The sequence below is a fragment of the Triturus cristatus genome, chromosome 4_2 (assembly GCF_964204655.1).
Source record: "Triturus cristatus chromosome 4_2, aTriCri1.1, whole genome shotgun sequence".
Taxonomy (NCBI): Eukaryota; Metazoa; Chordata; class Amphibia; order Caudata; family Salamandridae; genus Triturus; species Triturus cristatus.
The window spans coordinates 294,964,102-294,978,111 of record NC_140586.1 but is presented as its reverse complement, the minus strand read 5'-3'; the positions used below and the strand labels follow the sequence as shown (position 1 = coordinate 294,978,111).

Below are 14,010 nucleotides of genomic sequence, written 5' to 3'. Positions count from 1 at the left end.
CAATCTATTACCTCCTCGTCTGTCTTCCCATCCCATTCCTATGCTTATGCAGTTCACCTGCTTCACAGAAACTTACTTAGCCGAGGTCAAAATTAGGGCTCCCGGTTTTAGGGTGCTTTTTTTTTACATTTCCGTCTGCATTTATCCATATTTATTTTTTGCTAATTTTATCTATATTTATTTGGGGTTTGTGGAAAAATTACGCTGAAATTAGTATAGTTCCACATATATTTAATTGAAAAATATGCTCTCATGGTTGAGTGCCTGCCAGGTTTCAATGCTGCGAGCACCTGCAAAAGGTAAATCAATGCACTTATATGAAAACCTGCAGATTTCAGTATCGACCTTGTTCATATCTACTGCTGTTAAAGCCGCTTTACTAAAATTCCTCTTTAACCCTCCTACCTATCAATCCACACAGCTATTGGCCTGGCAGTCATGACAGTATTTAAAATTACTCAAAAAGCCACAGTACAGACAAGGTAAATATTTTCTGTCAATATTTATCTATAAAAATAAGTAATAACAGAAAACGTAGCCTTAGTCAAAATACTTTGCGCTACCTACCCAGCATGCATGAAGGGGGAAGCTTGTCACTTGGACAGGCTGTTCTTTTCTTTCTGCACTGTAGACATGCTGCCTAGCGAGGTCAGGTAAGCTGATCATGGTTTTATTTGAATGTTGATATGTTTGACTGTGTGACTTGCTTTAGTAGTCTGTTTAGGGGACCTGGCCACTTTGCACAGCAGGAGCAAGTCTATTTCTGGGCTGCTACACTTCGCATCCTTTCACCTGCTCTCATCCCCCGCATCCTTTCACCTGCTCTCATCCTCCACAGGTGAGCGGTTCCATTTTCCTTACAGTGCCGGCGAGGGTTTGAGGCTCCTTTACTGCCAGGGCTCCCAATTAGATGGGCATTTTTTTGCTCAACAAAAGTGGCAGCACGCTTGTGGCAGTTTCTTTTCTGACTAAATGCTGGCCTTTTCATGTAAATTTAACTCACATCTCTGATAACAGTTTTGTTGCACCTTTAAGTTTTGTGCTGTTCTAGGTTATGCCCTTCGCCCGGCAAGGTTTACTTGGAGGAGTCATCTTTGGGCTAGTGGTTATAGTACCGTGCTCCCACTTTCGGGGTTATGGTGGAGTCTTCTATTTCCTGTGCTTTTTGCACGGTTTTCTGTGCAGCTGCTCCCGCCTGTGGCGTCCTGCCTCAGCAGGCGGAGCTGGCAGGCTCCATGCATTCTAGCACGGTGTTGTGGCTGTTTTCGGTATGTCTGGTCCATATTGATCTGCACTAGCAAGAAGAGCCTGGGGACTCCGCGTTTAGGGCATTGAGTACCTCGCCCATTGCACTCTGTTAGCAGGTAGGGCTTGGGGACTCCGCGTACTGTTCGCCCTGCTGTAGAGGGCATATTGGTTGTTTCCCTCTAGCAAAGCGGTCCTTATGGCGAGAGGGCTGAGTATGCTATGGCCTTTGTTCCCCCCACATGTTGTATGGGGGTTACATTAAGTTGGCTCCAGCCCACATCCAGCTTCTTTGGATGCCATCAGCATACAGGGAAATTAGAGTTGTTGAATTGTGGCTGGTGCTATAATGGTGCCACCGGATGTGGAACCAGGTCCTTCTGTGCAATTTTTATTGCTTACCTCAAAGGCCATGATTGAGGCTGTGGAGAAGGCAGCCTTTAAGGCCTGCGCAACCACCTCTTAACACCTTCAGTGCTCATGACTGAATAACCCACTAGACACCAGGGACCGGGAGCAACCTTTGCTTACCCCCCCCCCCCCTTTGGAAATGGGCATATTCAGTCTCCCCCCCTACCCCCCCCCCCCCCACCCCACTCCCAGACCAGGGATTTTTTTTTTATTTTTTTTTAAAGAGTTCAGGGTTGGGGGCTGCCCAGAATAGGCAGGCCAATGCCCCTGTCCGCCATAAGAAGCCAACCTTTCTGGCACCAGGAGGCAGATGGGACAATAGCCCCTTATCTGCCCCGCCAGGGGCCGGGGCAGGCAGAAAGCCCGTCAGGCACCAGGGATTCATTTTTCCTACAATGGTCTGGAGCAGCCCAGAATGGGCATGCCAATCCCCCCACTGCTGTAGCACACAAAAAAGTCTTTCTGCCCCCCCCCCCCCATAGGCAGATGGGGCAATAGCCCCCCAATCTGCCCCCAACCCCTGGGGAGGGCAGAAAGCCCACAAGCAACCAGGGATTTATTTTATACATAGGGGTGGTGGCTGCCCAGAATAGACATGCCAATGATCACCCCGCTCCCCCCCCCCCCCCATGGTGGCATATAGCAGGCCAATAGCCCTTGATCTGCCCCACCAAAGGCAGCAGAAAGCCCACTAGGAACTGACAGTTTGACCAATGTGCCTAGCTGTGGATTTTGGCCACTACCTCAACCAGCACCTAGGGAAATCTATTAAACCTGTACAGTTTTGAAAACTAGACACCCAGGGGAATCCAGGATGGGGAGGGGGGAGGAGAAACATGTGGCTCTTACTAGGTCTCTCGATAAAATGGTACCTCACGTGAGTGGTTGTGCCTAGTGCCCGCGACAGGTAGTGGCCCAAAACTACTGTGGAGACTTCAAGCAAAGTTATCAGAAAACAATACTTTGTTTTGCAAGGGAGACACCGGCGTTTTTTTGTTCCTGGGCTCAGTGGGCATCTAGAGAAACCTACCAAACCCAGACATTTCTGAAAACTAATTAGTTTTAGCTTACTGCCCACCTCATTCAACGCCGGAAATGGCAACGAAACAACCCTGAGGTTATTCTAGACGTCCAATATCAAAGGATTCTGAAGTGGTGTTAACTGTCCTACACCATGGTGTAACAATTATATTCTAGTACAGCTACCTGGAGACCATACAAAGACTTGCGATAGTCGTGTAATCAGAAAGAATACAAAACGAGAAACTGGTACTAGGCGCGCAGGGAATTGGTGCACACGCCATTTATTTGATTTTTTTGCAGTTTTACACAGCGCTAACTTGACCCAAAGGTATTTGAGCGCTTTACATGAGCACCAGATGCATTACACAAGGACGCATTAGTGTTTTTTTTTCTTTTTTGGTAGGCAAGGAAGATAAGTGATTTGCCAAGAATCACAGGATGTTAATCAGACGCAGACACTCGCCTGGTTCTCCAGCTCTTGAGTAGGCCGCTCTGGTCATTATCTCTGGACATCCTCCGCATGGTGCTGGCCCTTTTGTGGTAGATAGGCTTTCCAAATTTGTATTTCTCCAAAAATAACCAACCCCAGCTTCCTTTCAGGCAATTGTTATAACTATGGCCTGAAACACCAATATAAGATCATTTTAGTAAAGCAGTTTCTCACTAGCACTTCAAAAACACTGGGCATATTTGTGAGACATTGACGGCTTGGAAGAGCTGCAAATGCGTGGTTTTCAGTTTAACTACACCTTATGGTACAAAAAAAGCTGTCAGCATTGTGAGAAAAATATAGTGCGTCCCAGCTAATGAACGGCCGCAAAACAAAGAGCACGAAAGTGAAAGCTAATAGAACAAGCGACGGTCTGCTAGGAAAGTGAAAGCACGCCATGAGTTTTGTGCGTGACTGCAGTGGGGTAAAAACTCATTAAAGAAAGTAGGGCCTTCAAGCAAACGATCGAGTCCGGATGGGCCGTCCCAAAAGTAGACAGGGTGGTAACAAAGCCTCATTTTAAATCAAAGGCCACCGTTTAGCATAAATGACGCCAGCAAATTAAAATAGTGGGCGGGGCTTCAAGTCCCCTTCTGAAATCTCCTCTACCTCAATGTCTCGCACAGCGAGCATGCGCTGCAACGCTAGGTGAGACCTAAAAAGGATACCTCATTTGTGTGAGGCATCTAATGCAGAGCCAGCTTAAGAAATGCACAAAAATCTAGCGCTTAAAGCTTTCTGTGCTATCCCCTCAGTCTCTACGGTTTTGGCTCTTCCCAGTCGCAGGTCCTTAGCCCACCCATATAAGTGAGGTATCATTTTATTCGAGAACCGAGTGGAATGCTGGGTGGTAGGTATTTTATGCCAGCACAGTAATCCCAGCTAAAACATGAGGAAAATGTGTAGCTAAATTTGAGGGTTGCAGGGGAGTCTCGGTAAGAAAATGTTGGGGGATCCAGCAAGCCATAGCTTCACCGGACTCGCCCGGGTGTCTAGTTTTCATAAATGTCTGAGATAGTTAGGTTTCCGCCGAACCCCTGTGCTGGGCTTGGACTAGTCCAAGCCAAATGTCTGTAAAAGCATAATTTAAAAAAATGAAAAAAGTTAAGGGGGTGGGGAGGGAACAGGACAAGGACCTTGGACACTTACAGAAAAAGACGCTCCCTCCTCCTCTGTAGCCACTAAGTGGAGAGACCATACAAGTATCTGGGGAGGTGTCCAGTCCACTTACATCTGCCAAGACCACAGTACCACCTAATATTTTTAAGTCCTAGTCCATAGGAATGAGGCTCAGGTTCTGCCTGAGAGTATGGTTCCAGGGTGCACCAGTCTGAAGCCACCTCTCCAGCTTAGTGTTGGAGATGGCACCGCCAGAGTCTCCTTAGGGACTGGTTCTGGGGAAGGTAGAGGTGGTATAAACTGAGTAGGTTCAGACCAGGAATGTTTGGGAAAAATTATAGCCATGTTTCACTACACAGATCTCATGCTTGGTTCCAGTTTATCAGCACTATCTCAGACCAACTGAACCATCCCACTTCTCCCTCCATCAAGCTGCTTGGAGCCAAAAAGATTTCCAGTCGGACCTTGCCAGGACAAGATTTAACAGCTGGTCAGAGCCCACTTGAGGCCACTTTGCTTTTCCTGACTTCCACATTAGTTTTGCTCATCAGGTTGTTTACTTGCGTCTACATTACACTTTATTTGGCCAGTGCAGATGTTGTATTACTATGGTTGCCCACCTTTGGCTCCGTGACTTGTGGTTCCAAACAACGCCACTTACCAGTGCGCAGGGTTACCGCTTATGAACAAATTTCTAGATCCAGTTGGACGCCTAGAGATACTTCTAAGATAAGGACACTGCAGCTTGAAGTCTCAGAATTAAAAGCTCAGCCATTCATGGAGGCATAAAAATCATGACTATTTACCACATGTACAGGGCTGTGCCCTGCATGCAAACAAAATGACCTTTATCATGCGGGTCCACAAGGACCATGTTTCCAGACAGTACAGTCCCAGTGGGCAAACCAATGTTAAGAGCAACTTTTGCTGGACCCTAGTAGATCACCCAAGTTGACCAATCTGAAAATCAAAATGGCCAAATCGCTGTAGAGATTACCTTCTGAGAGGACCTGAATGTGAGGGAAGTGGCTTGTGAGCTCAATAAAAATCAGACCTACCATTTTAAACACTAAACACATTGTAATGAACAAAAACAAGAAAATCATGACAGTTTAAACAGAACACTTTAATGAATATAGATCACAATTAGTCAAGTTTGCCATTGTTAAATCCAGACAGGTTCATGTGGCAGACCGACCATGAGCAATTCAGTGAGTTACAATATTGTACAGCTCATGCAAGAGCACCTCTAGGTTAACTCTATCCAAAAGGATTCTGGTAAAACCCTCGAACTTGACAGGTAGATCAAGGTCCTGCAACAAAACGAGAGGGTTTGTTAATGTTACCTCTTTCAACCACAGTAAACTCTAGTAAAAAGACCTTGGATGAATCAGTTCTTGTAGTTTCATCGGGGGCTCAGTGAGAGAGTTCAAGGTACTATCATCATACATCCAGTTTTGAAAGTAAACACTACCAACTGAACCATTTCTCACCTGCTGAAGGGTCTGCACAGGCAAGCTTCAGACATCCTGTGTTCTAGTCTTTCAGGGGAGTTTACGTTGTCACCTAAACAAAATGCATACTTAGTCTTCCATTTTCCAGGCACAAAATTATATTACTTGTGACATTACACCCCGTAAAGGTTATTCAGGTGGATAGAGAAACCTTGAAATAAAGGTCCACAAAGGCTAGTGTGGAGTTGACCGATATGTACACCAAGCCACTGGCTACCCTAGTCAAACAACCTCAGACAAATGGAACGGTAGGAGTATAATCAGCATTACTCATATGGCAGAATCAGTTTCATCACTGGTTGCTTGTGAACTACCCATGACTTCTACAACATTCCCACAATGCAGTATCTTACTTTGAGAACATCTATTTGTGGAATGTAGTGCTGTAGATTCACATGCTCTGTATACTCCGGTCATCTAGTGTTGGGTCCAGAGTTGTGCAAGAACCTGAGTCATGACTCAAGTGACTCTTCTTGGCGATATTGTGCATGGGCATAGACTCCTTGTTATATTGTTTTCCCACAGGCAGGTGAGAAAGGAGTGCAAGTAAAGTGGTGGCCATGCTAAAAGTATGACGTAAATATATAATGCAACTACAATGGCCATTGGCATCCGGGGGAGAGAGGGCACATGTGAATTTATATCACTACATGTCACGAACAGATGCTTACAGGGTAAGTAACAATCTGCATGGAGGCATGTACCTGTAGATGCACACGCTCTGCATAGACTTGGAAATGGGTACATAGCACTGCCTGGCCTACGCTGGCTTGTGGGCGTGCTTCAAGCCAGAGTAGTGTCAGACCACTGAGCAGCCTTACAAGTTTCAGCTACAGGAATATTTCCAAGAAAAGCCCTAGTGGACCCATTTTTACGAGTGGAATGTGCTCTGGGAGTAAGGTTGTGTGGTCTTTTGGCCTTATAATAGCAAGTTTAAATACAATTGACTATCCATCTAGCTATGCCCAATTTGGATATTCAGTGACCTTTATGGAGGTGGAGAAAAGCTACAAAGTTGCTTTGTTTCCCTGAAATCAATCTATGTAGAAGATGTGCTTTTTATATCTAGGGAATGAAGCACTTTCTGCAATGCAATCCATGTGAAGGTGAGGAGGGGGGCAGACTGGGAGCTCAATGGATTGAGCTGAAATGGGTAGGAATATAGGATTGGTAGGAAGAACCAGCCTGTACCTATGCATTTGGAAGAATGGTTCTTCTAGGAAGGCCTGGAGCTCACTAACACATTTAAGCGAGGTAATGGCAACTAAGAATGCCACGTTCCATGAAGGTGGATCAAAGGGGGTACATGTGAAGAGGCACAAGAGGGAACCCATGAGTCTAATAAGAACTATGTTAAAGGTTACAACAGATTGCTGGAGGAACCGAGGCAGAATTCCTTCCATGAACACAATGACTGGAATTTTGAATAGTGAGAGATGCTGCCCATTTTGGAGATTGGCAGCCATTGCAGTGAGATGTAACCATTTGGAAGCGGAGGCTAAGATCTGCCTTTTGCAAATGAAGTAGGTAGCAGATAATGTCTTGCACTGTGGCTTTCATAGAACAATGTTAGAACTGGATGTAAGAAAGCGTCTCCACTTCACAGCACAACCAGCTCTAGTTGGGTTATAGGACTGCAAGAGCCAAATTGCTAGGTGGTGTGTTTTGGGGTCAGATTTGTGTTAGATTGAGCAGCTTTGGCCCGTTAGGAGGCTTCTCGGTGTAGACCTACTGAGAGATCTAGTAGTGTTGTGAACCAGGGCTGACACGCCTAAGTTGGAGCTACAAGGATCATGTTTAGAGGTTTGCCCGAGTTTCCGAACCAGAAATGGAAGGAGGGATCAGTGGAAAAGCATTGGCAAATATCCGCGACAAACTCATCCATAGCGAGTGGCCCTTGGATACTGGGAGTGGGTACCTGGAGGCAAAGTTTGGGCATTTTGCTTTTTCTGATGTGGCCAACAGGTCGATCTGAGGAAACCCTCACCTTTGAAAATAGGCAAGTAGGATTTGTGGGTAGTTTTCTGCCAACAGGTGAAAGTTGTGGTGGAGTCTGAGACAAGTGTGATAGTTGTGAAGACCAACCCCTCCCCTTACATTGCAGTCATTGTCCGTCCAGACTAGGACAGCCTTGTGGGACCGGTGAGACAGGAAGGCTTCAATGCTAAATATACTGCCTGAAGCTCAGGCAGTGGATGTTTATAGATTGGCATCCCAAAGACCGTACACTGTCAAGTCTTGTAGATAAGCACCCCAACCCATGTTTGATATGCCTGTGGTGAGTGATGTCTGGAACAGGGTCCACAAAAGGCTGCCCATAGACTGCTGGTGTTCCACCATTGCAAAGAATGGTGAATTTGGTGGTCTATAAACACTAGATCTTTGGGGTGACCCTGTGATGGAGATCACTGGTAAGTTAGACATTGACGTAGAGGGTGCATGCAACTGTGTGGGGAACTAAGGCAATGCAAGAAGCCATCATTTCTAGCAGACAAGACAGTCCTTACTAAGAGTGTTTGGTTGGAACTGGGGTAGTTACCTAAAAGTTCTGAATTTAAGCAGGATTGGCTAATCTTAACAGTGTTTAGGACTGCTCTCAAGTAGGGTTGCACTTTGAGGTTCGAGGTAAGACCTAGGGATATTGATAGTAAACCCTAGGTGGTGTAGTAGATCCACTGACGGAGTGCGCTGCTGATTGCATTTGAGACCTGGCTTTGATAAGCAAATCTAGTATGGAAATATGCAGATATTTGCCTTTGCAAATGTGCTGTGACCACATCCAAGCATTTTGTGAAAACCTGAGGCGCAGTAGTCACCCCAAACGGAAGTGACTTCAATTGTAGCAAGCACTATCAATTAATCGGAGGCATCTGCAGTGATCAGGGTGTATTTGTATGTAAAAATAGGCATTCTTTAGGTCTAGTGTTGCCATAAAGTTTCCCTGTTGGAGAAGTGTACAACATACTGTAGTGACCATATGACATGTTCCGATAGGATGCAGTGGTTTAGAGGTCTGAGACTGAAGATTGATCTTGGCAACCAATCTTTTGGGGAATCGCAAAGCATTGAGAATATAAGCCTGAGCCTTGAAGAGGGACAGGTTCTATTGCTCCCTTGAAAAAGGCTTAGACCTAGTTTGAGGAGTGTTAAAGAGGTTACTGTGATAACGAGAGCAAGGTGGAATCTTTGCTGGTGTGGTAATGAGCCATGTTGGATAATGGCTAGTACCACCATGTCTGTGGTTTCAGAGTCCCAGACTGTAGCATGCCCCCAACAGGAATTCTAGGGTAGGTTTGGGTAGTCGCTTTGCAGTGGGTGTTGCTCTGCACGCGAAGGTACCCCTGCCCCCTCCCTTGGTTCCCTCCTCTAAAGGACACTCTAAAATGACCCTTACTGTAGGTGGAGGTGGACTGGGTTGGTTTGTAGGGAAGATGGGTCTGTGGAGGTGGATTCATATGCACCTCTGTAGCTTAAGCGACAAAGGGAGCCTCTGGAAGTGGCAGTTTGTAACGCTCATGGCCTTAGCAGTATTGGTGTCTTATTTTGTCACGGGTAGAATCTACCTGCAGTCTATAAAGGTACACAGAAAAGGCATATTTAGGACTGCCTGCTAGACTCATGGCTAAAATCCATAACATCCAAGCCATGCGCATCTTTAAATAAGCACGCTGGTATTAGTACCTCTAGCTGCTGTATCTGCTGCGTCTAGGGCAGTGTGGCTGGAATTGTTGGTGATAGACTGCCCTTCTGCGATAATCTGTTGGCCTCTGACAGTATTGCTCAGGTAGGTACTGCAAGAGTTTGTTCATTTAATCCCAATGGGTCCTTCATAGCCGGCTGGAAGGGCTTGTGAATTGGCAGTGCCAGTGATTGGCTGCTTGTGCCGCAACTCTTACCAGCCTCATCTATGCACTGGTTTTCCTTCTCAGTAGCCTGATGGACCTCTTACAAGCAGTAGTTGCAACCATTTAGTCCAGCAGAAGCAGTCTCTGAAGAAAGGGGGTCAAAATGAGCCACTTTGTATTTTTTGTCCACCCTTGGGGCAACGACTTGGTCTTCGAAGAGGTTCTTAGCATGTCTTATGACAGGAAGCATGGGCAAATACTGGGTGTCCTTGTGAGTGGAAGAGATGTCAAATGCTCTAGGGGTTCCTTATGGAGATCACTGAAAAGTTGCAGCCCTAGCAAGAACCTGTTTAATGGAAGTGGAATCTTCAGGAGGGACCAGCTGGATATAAAAGTGGATCATTGGAAGTAGTGTGATCGGGGTCACATCCCACGGGTTAGGCTCTCCCAATGGTCCCCCTAAACTAGTCTGAATGGTGACCCTGGAGGTGGAGCATCAAGGAGGTCATGTGTTGGACTGTGGTGGTAGCAACTGGTGGCTTTATCCTTTGTCTTTTTGGGAGGAACAGGAATGGTTAGTGTCTTCTCAAATGTGAATTTCCTCTTTGGTGGCAGAGGCAAGAATCAGACCAGTTCCTTCTTGAATTTTAATCTTGCTCTGACAAATTACCAATTTTTTCCAGAATTGGTTCAACAGGAAAGATGGAAGCCAGTGAAGGTCTTGAGTCTTTCAGCTCTGAAGGTTGCTACCGAAGTTTGATTTGGAACTGTGTTCCTTGTTCGACAACAAGGTGGATTGGGTTGATTCGATACTGAAGAATGTCCTCGGTCTGAAGGTCAATGCTGAAGGTTCAACCTTGGGATCAAATTCTGGGCAGGCATCTGGAACAGTTTTGCGGATCCAACTACGGCCCGAAAGTAGTGGTGGTCCAGTGAACTCTGATAAAGGGAACAGGGAATATTTTGTGGCAGACTTGGACAGAGGTCATAGCACTCACGCGTTGGTCGCATGGCAGATCGTGCATCTCCATATCCAGCTCTACAGCAGAACTTTTATCAATAGATAAAGCTTCAGTGGTTGGCTTTTCCTGGGCATATTCTTTGCTGAAAGCGTCAGGAGTGTCACCGCCCATTCCTTTGAGACATTTCCAACATACGATCCTAAAGGGTTCTTAGACCACAACTATTCTACACGAGTCGCAGTCTGCTTCTTTATGGTTGGGCAAAAAAGGTACAGGTTGCACACATGGCGTTGATCCTTGTACAGGTATTTTGCATGGCTAAGCAGGCAAAGTCTTAATGGTGTACATTAAATTAGTAAGGCATCTTCAATGGAGGGTGACACATGCGAAGGAGGGCCAGAACCGGGTAGCACCCCAAAAGGCGGTCGAGGTCCGAACAGACGAAACTAGAGTGCAGTGCAGAAGGGGAAAAGCACAATTGAAAACAATACTGTCAAAGACAGTGAAGAATCAGAACCAACAGTTAAAACAGCAGAGGCGAATACGGCTGGACCAGACGTTGGAGAGAACAAGGCGATGCCCATCCACAACATTGAGTCACTGTCTCGTGACACAAAAGACTTATTTGAAGAAAAACTTGCACAACTGACCCAACACTAGATGGCAGAAGAATGCAGGCATGTGCAACTACAGCCACACATGCCATCGAACAAAAAGCTACCATTTGAGGCTTTGCACAAGGGAAGTGTTGACATGAAGGGCTGTTTAACCATGTATCAGAAGTACAGACTAGGGATGCACAGCAGCAGTTCACAAAGCCAAAGAGTGAACCTGCTTATGCCAAGTAAAGCTTCAGGTTACCCCCAATAACCAAGGTAAACTTACCAGTAGGCAGTAATCCAGAGTAGACACTTGTAGCACCTGGGAATAAAAATAACAGTTCAGAGAGAACACTAGTGTTGTAGAAACCCTACAGCTAGACTGGCATCTGTATCAGGTTGATAAATGTATCCTCATATGGATCGGCGACCTGATTCTAATCATCATGTACAGATCACAAGTTAACACCAAGCACTATGCACAACAGAAGCCATGGGGTTTGGCCAACACTGCACCAAGCAATCCTTCTCAAAGTGCAGAACAGCCCCACAACGGTCAGAGGAAGCCTTGTAGGTGTCTAGTAGCGTTGAAAATGCCATACCATTTTGCCAAATAGTACCCGCCATGGCATTAATACTGCCCTATGAAGACATTTGTTTGAGACGCACTCTGAGATTTCAAAACAATTGTCGTTTAACACGTTTGGACGTAACAATCAAAATACTTTATAAGTAACTCCGGCCAACATGGAAAGGGGTCCACCCTAGCCCAAGGCTTGATAAATGAGTGGAAAAAAAAAATCTAGAACATAAGTGCTAGACACTACTATATATATATATATATATATATATATATATATATATATATATTTTTTTTTTTTTTTTTTAAAACAATCGACTTTGAATTCAAATGAAATGTGTCGAAAAACGTCAGTTCTTTAACCCAGTGGATTGTGGACGGTGAATTCTTTTCACAAATGTGATCAGTCTTTGCAGTGATCCAGTCTCACATTTCCAAACCCACTGTTTCACTGAGTATCACTAGGGTAGACCTGAACAAGGAGTCAAATGACGTACTTCCTGCGAGTACATGTATTATATTTTGATTGTAGTGACCCCCGACAAAGTGCTTTCTAGACTCAAAATGCATTAGGTTTGAACGGACATTAATGGCAACACTAACTTACATTGGACTATACGAATGTGAAGACATTTGTGAAAAGAATTAGCAAGCCACAATCAACTGGAATAGAGAAGAGATTTGTTTTTCGCCACCAGTTTCATTTGAATTATTCCATGTGGATTGTTAAATAATTTTGGTTCACAAGATTACATGGCAGCCCTAGGGCACAGTAGTGGTGTCTAGGGCATCTGTTCTTGGTTCACATTAGTACTGTCCTACCAGATACGTAGGAGGCTAAAAAAGCAAATTAAGACATTGAACTGGCAATAAGCAACAGCTTGAAAAGGTACAAGGTCATTAACAACCAAGCCCATGATCATGACTGGTCCATGCAGGCACCCGGCTTTCCATACACAAGTCAAAGAAAAAAAGAAAACATCCTAAGCGCACAATTACTAACCTGGCTCATCTGTTCTCCGGTCGCAAACGATGCAGTCTGAAAAGAAAAATGACCGCAGAAACTGATCAGAGGCAGATCGCATCAAGAGATGTTAAAGACTGCTGCGTCCTACTAACAATTGGTAATTCAGCTAATGCAATTCGCAGTAGCACCCAATGGAAAGCATGCTTCAGGACTACACCAATTGATACCTTTGAGACTGGCAGGCTACTGGGTTTAGTGGCACCAAGCTTAGTTAACGTGCGAGGTGAACAAGTGTCAAACCTGGGCTATTAGGATGCATCAGCTAGGAGCGAAAGACTGTTCTTCATAGAGAATCAGCTGAACTATGTACTCATCATGCACACCCTGGGCTGAGTGCTGCAGGGAGAAGGTCAGAGCTGAAATATTTCTGAACTCACCTTTTCCTGCAGAGTACACTTGATAAGGGATTCTCCCGGAAGGCAGATGGACTCTACAAGGGAAGGTTAAGAAAAAAGCCATCAGGTAAAAGCATTATTTTACAACTGAAGCCACTGCAAGATGTCAGCGTGCTCTCAGAGTATTAAGTGTGGTTAGCTCTCATCATACTCTTGGTCAAGAGTAGCAAATACCAGTCATCACAGCAGCACGCTCAAGCCGCCCATCCACCTTAGCATGTCTCCACAAACTAATGTGGTTTAAAGCGTTAGATGGTGAATAAAGCAGTGCAGTGAGTGTGAAAATTTAAAATCATCTACTGAAACAGATATAGTATTTTATTGGTTCCGTTTGAGGGATGAAAGTAAAACCAGTGCAAGAGCTGCTTTGAAAAAAATAACAGCTCACGTCCAGTTGGAAAACAGGTCTACATGTTTCAGCCTATGGATTGTATGGTAATCCGGCTTTCGTCAGGACCTAGGATGTTTTGCTACTGCTAATTAATAATGTGTGATAACAAATGTGTATAACAGTGAAAGGAAATTATACAACCTGCTTGGGTTGCGGAGTATATCTTTCAGCACTCTTTTCTGAATTTGTCAGGAGTGTGCATCCATTTCCCGTCGTTATACGGGGTCGCTCCTCTCCTCACCAGGCATCCGCTCTGGGAAATGAGGCCCCGCTCTGTCCGTCGGTACCTCAGGCTTTTGTTGAGCAGGAAGGGGAGGAAATTGATGCACACTCCTGACAAATTCACATTTTTATCACACATTATTAATTAGCAGTAGCAAAACATCCTACGTCCTGACGAAAGCCGGAT

The 14,010-nt window shown here is 45.2% G+C and overlaps 1 protein-coding gene and 2 non-coding genes across 3 annotated transcripts in view; all 3 read right to left on the bottom strand.

Moving 5' to 3' along the window:
• Positions 1-5,399: 5,399 nt before the first annotated feature.
• LOC146833719 (uncharacterized) overlaps positions 5,400-14,010 on the bottom strand; it is a 32,281-nt gene continuing 23,670 nt past the window's right edge. The window contains exons 10-14 of the mRNA XM_085601590.1: positions 13,193-13,245; positions 12,792-12,827; positions 11,495-11,530; positions 5,782-5,854; positions 5,400-5,601 (exon numbers count right to left, since the gene is read on the bottom strand). The gene's annotated coding sequence lies outside the window, so the exon portion shown is untranslated. The remainder of the gene's footprint in view (positions 5,602-5,781; positions 5,855-11,494; positions 11,531-12,791; positions 12,828-13,192; positions 13,246-14,010) is intronic.
• On the bottom strand, positions 6,031-6,103 carry LOC146833730 (small nucleolar RNA SNORD47). Its single transcript, XR_014960886.1, has one exon. It is a non-coding gene; the product is annotated as a small nucleolar RNA SNORD47 (small nucleolar RNA).
• LOC146833729 (small nucleolar RNA snR60/Z15/Z230/Z193/J17) lies at positions 13,066-13,141 on the bottom strand. Its single transcript, XR_014960844.1, has one exon. It is a non-coding gene; the product is annotated as a small nucleolar RNA snR60/Z15/Z230/Z193/J17 (small nucleolar RNA).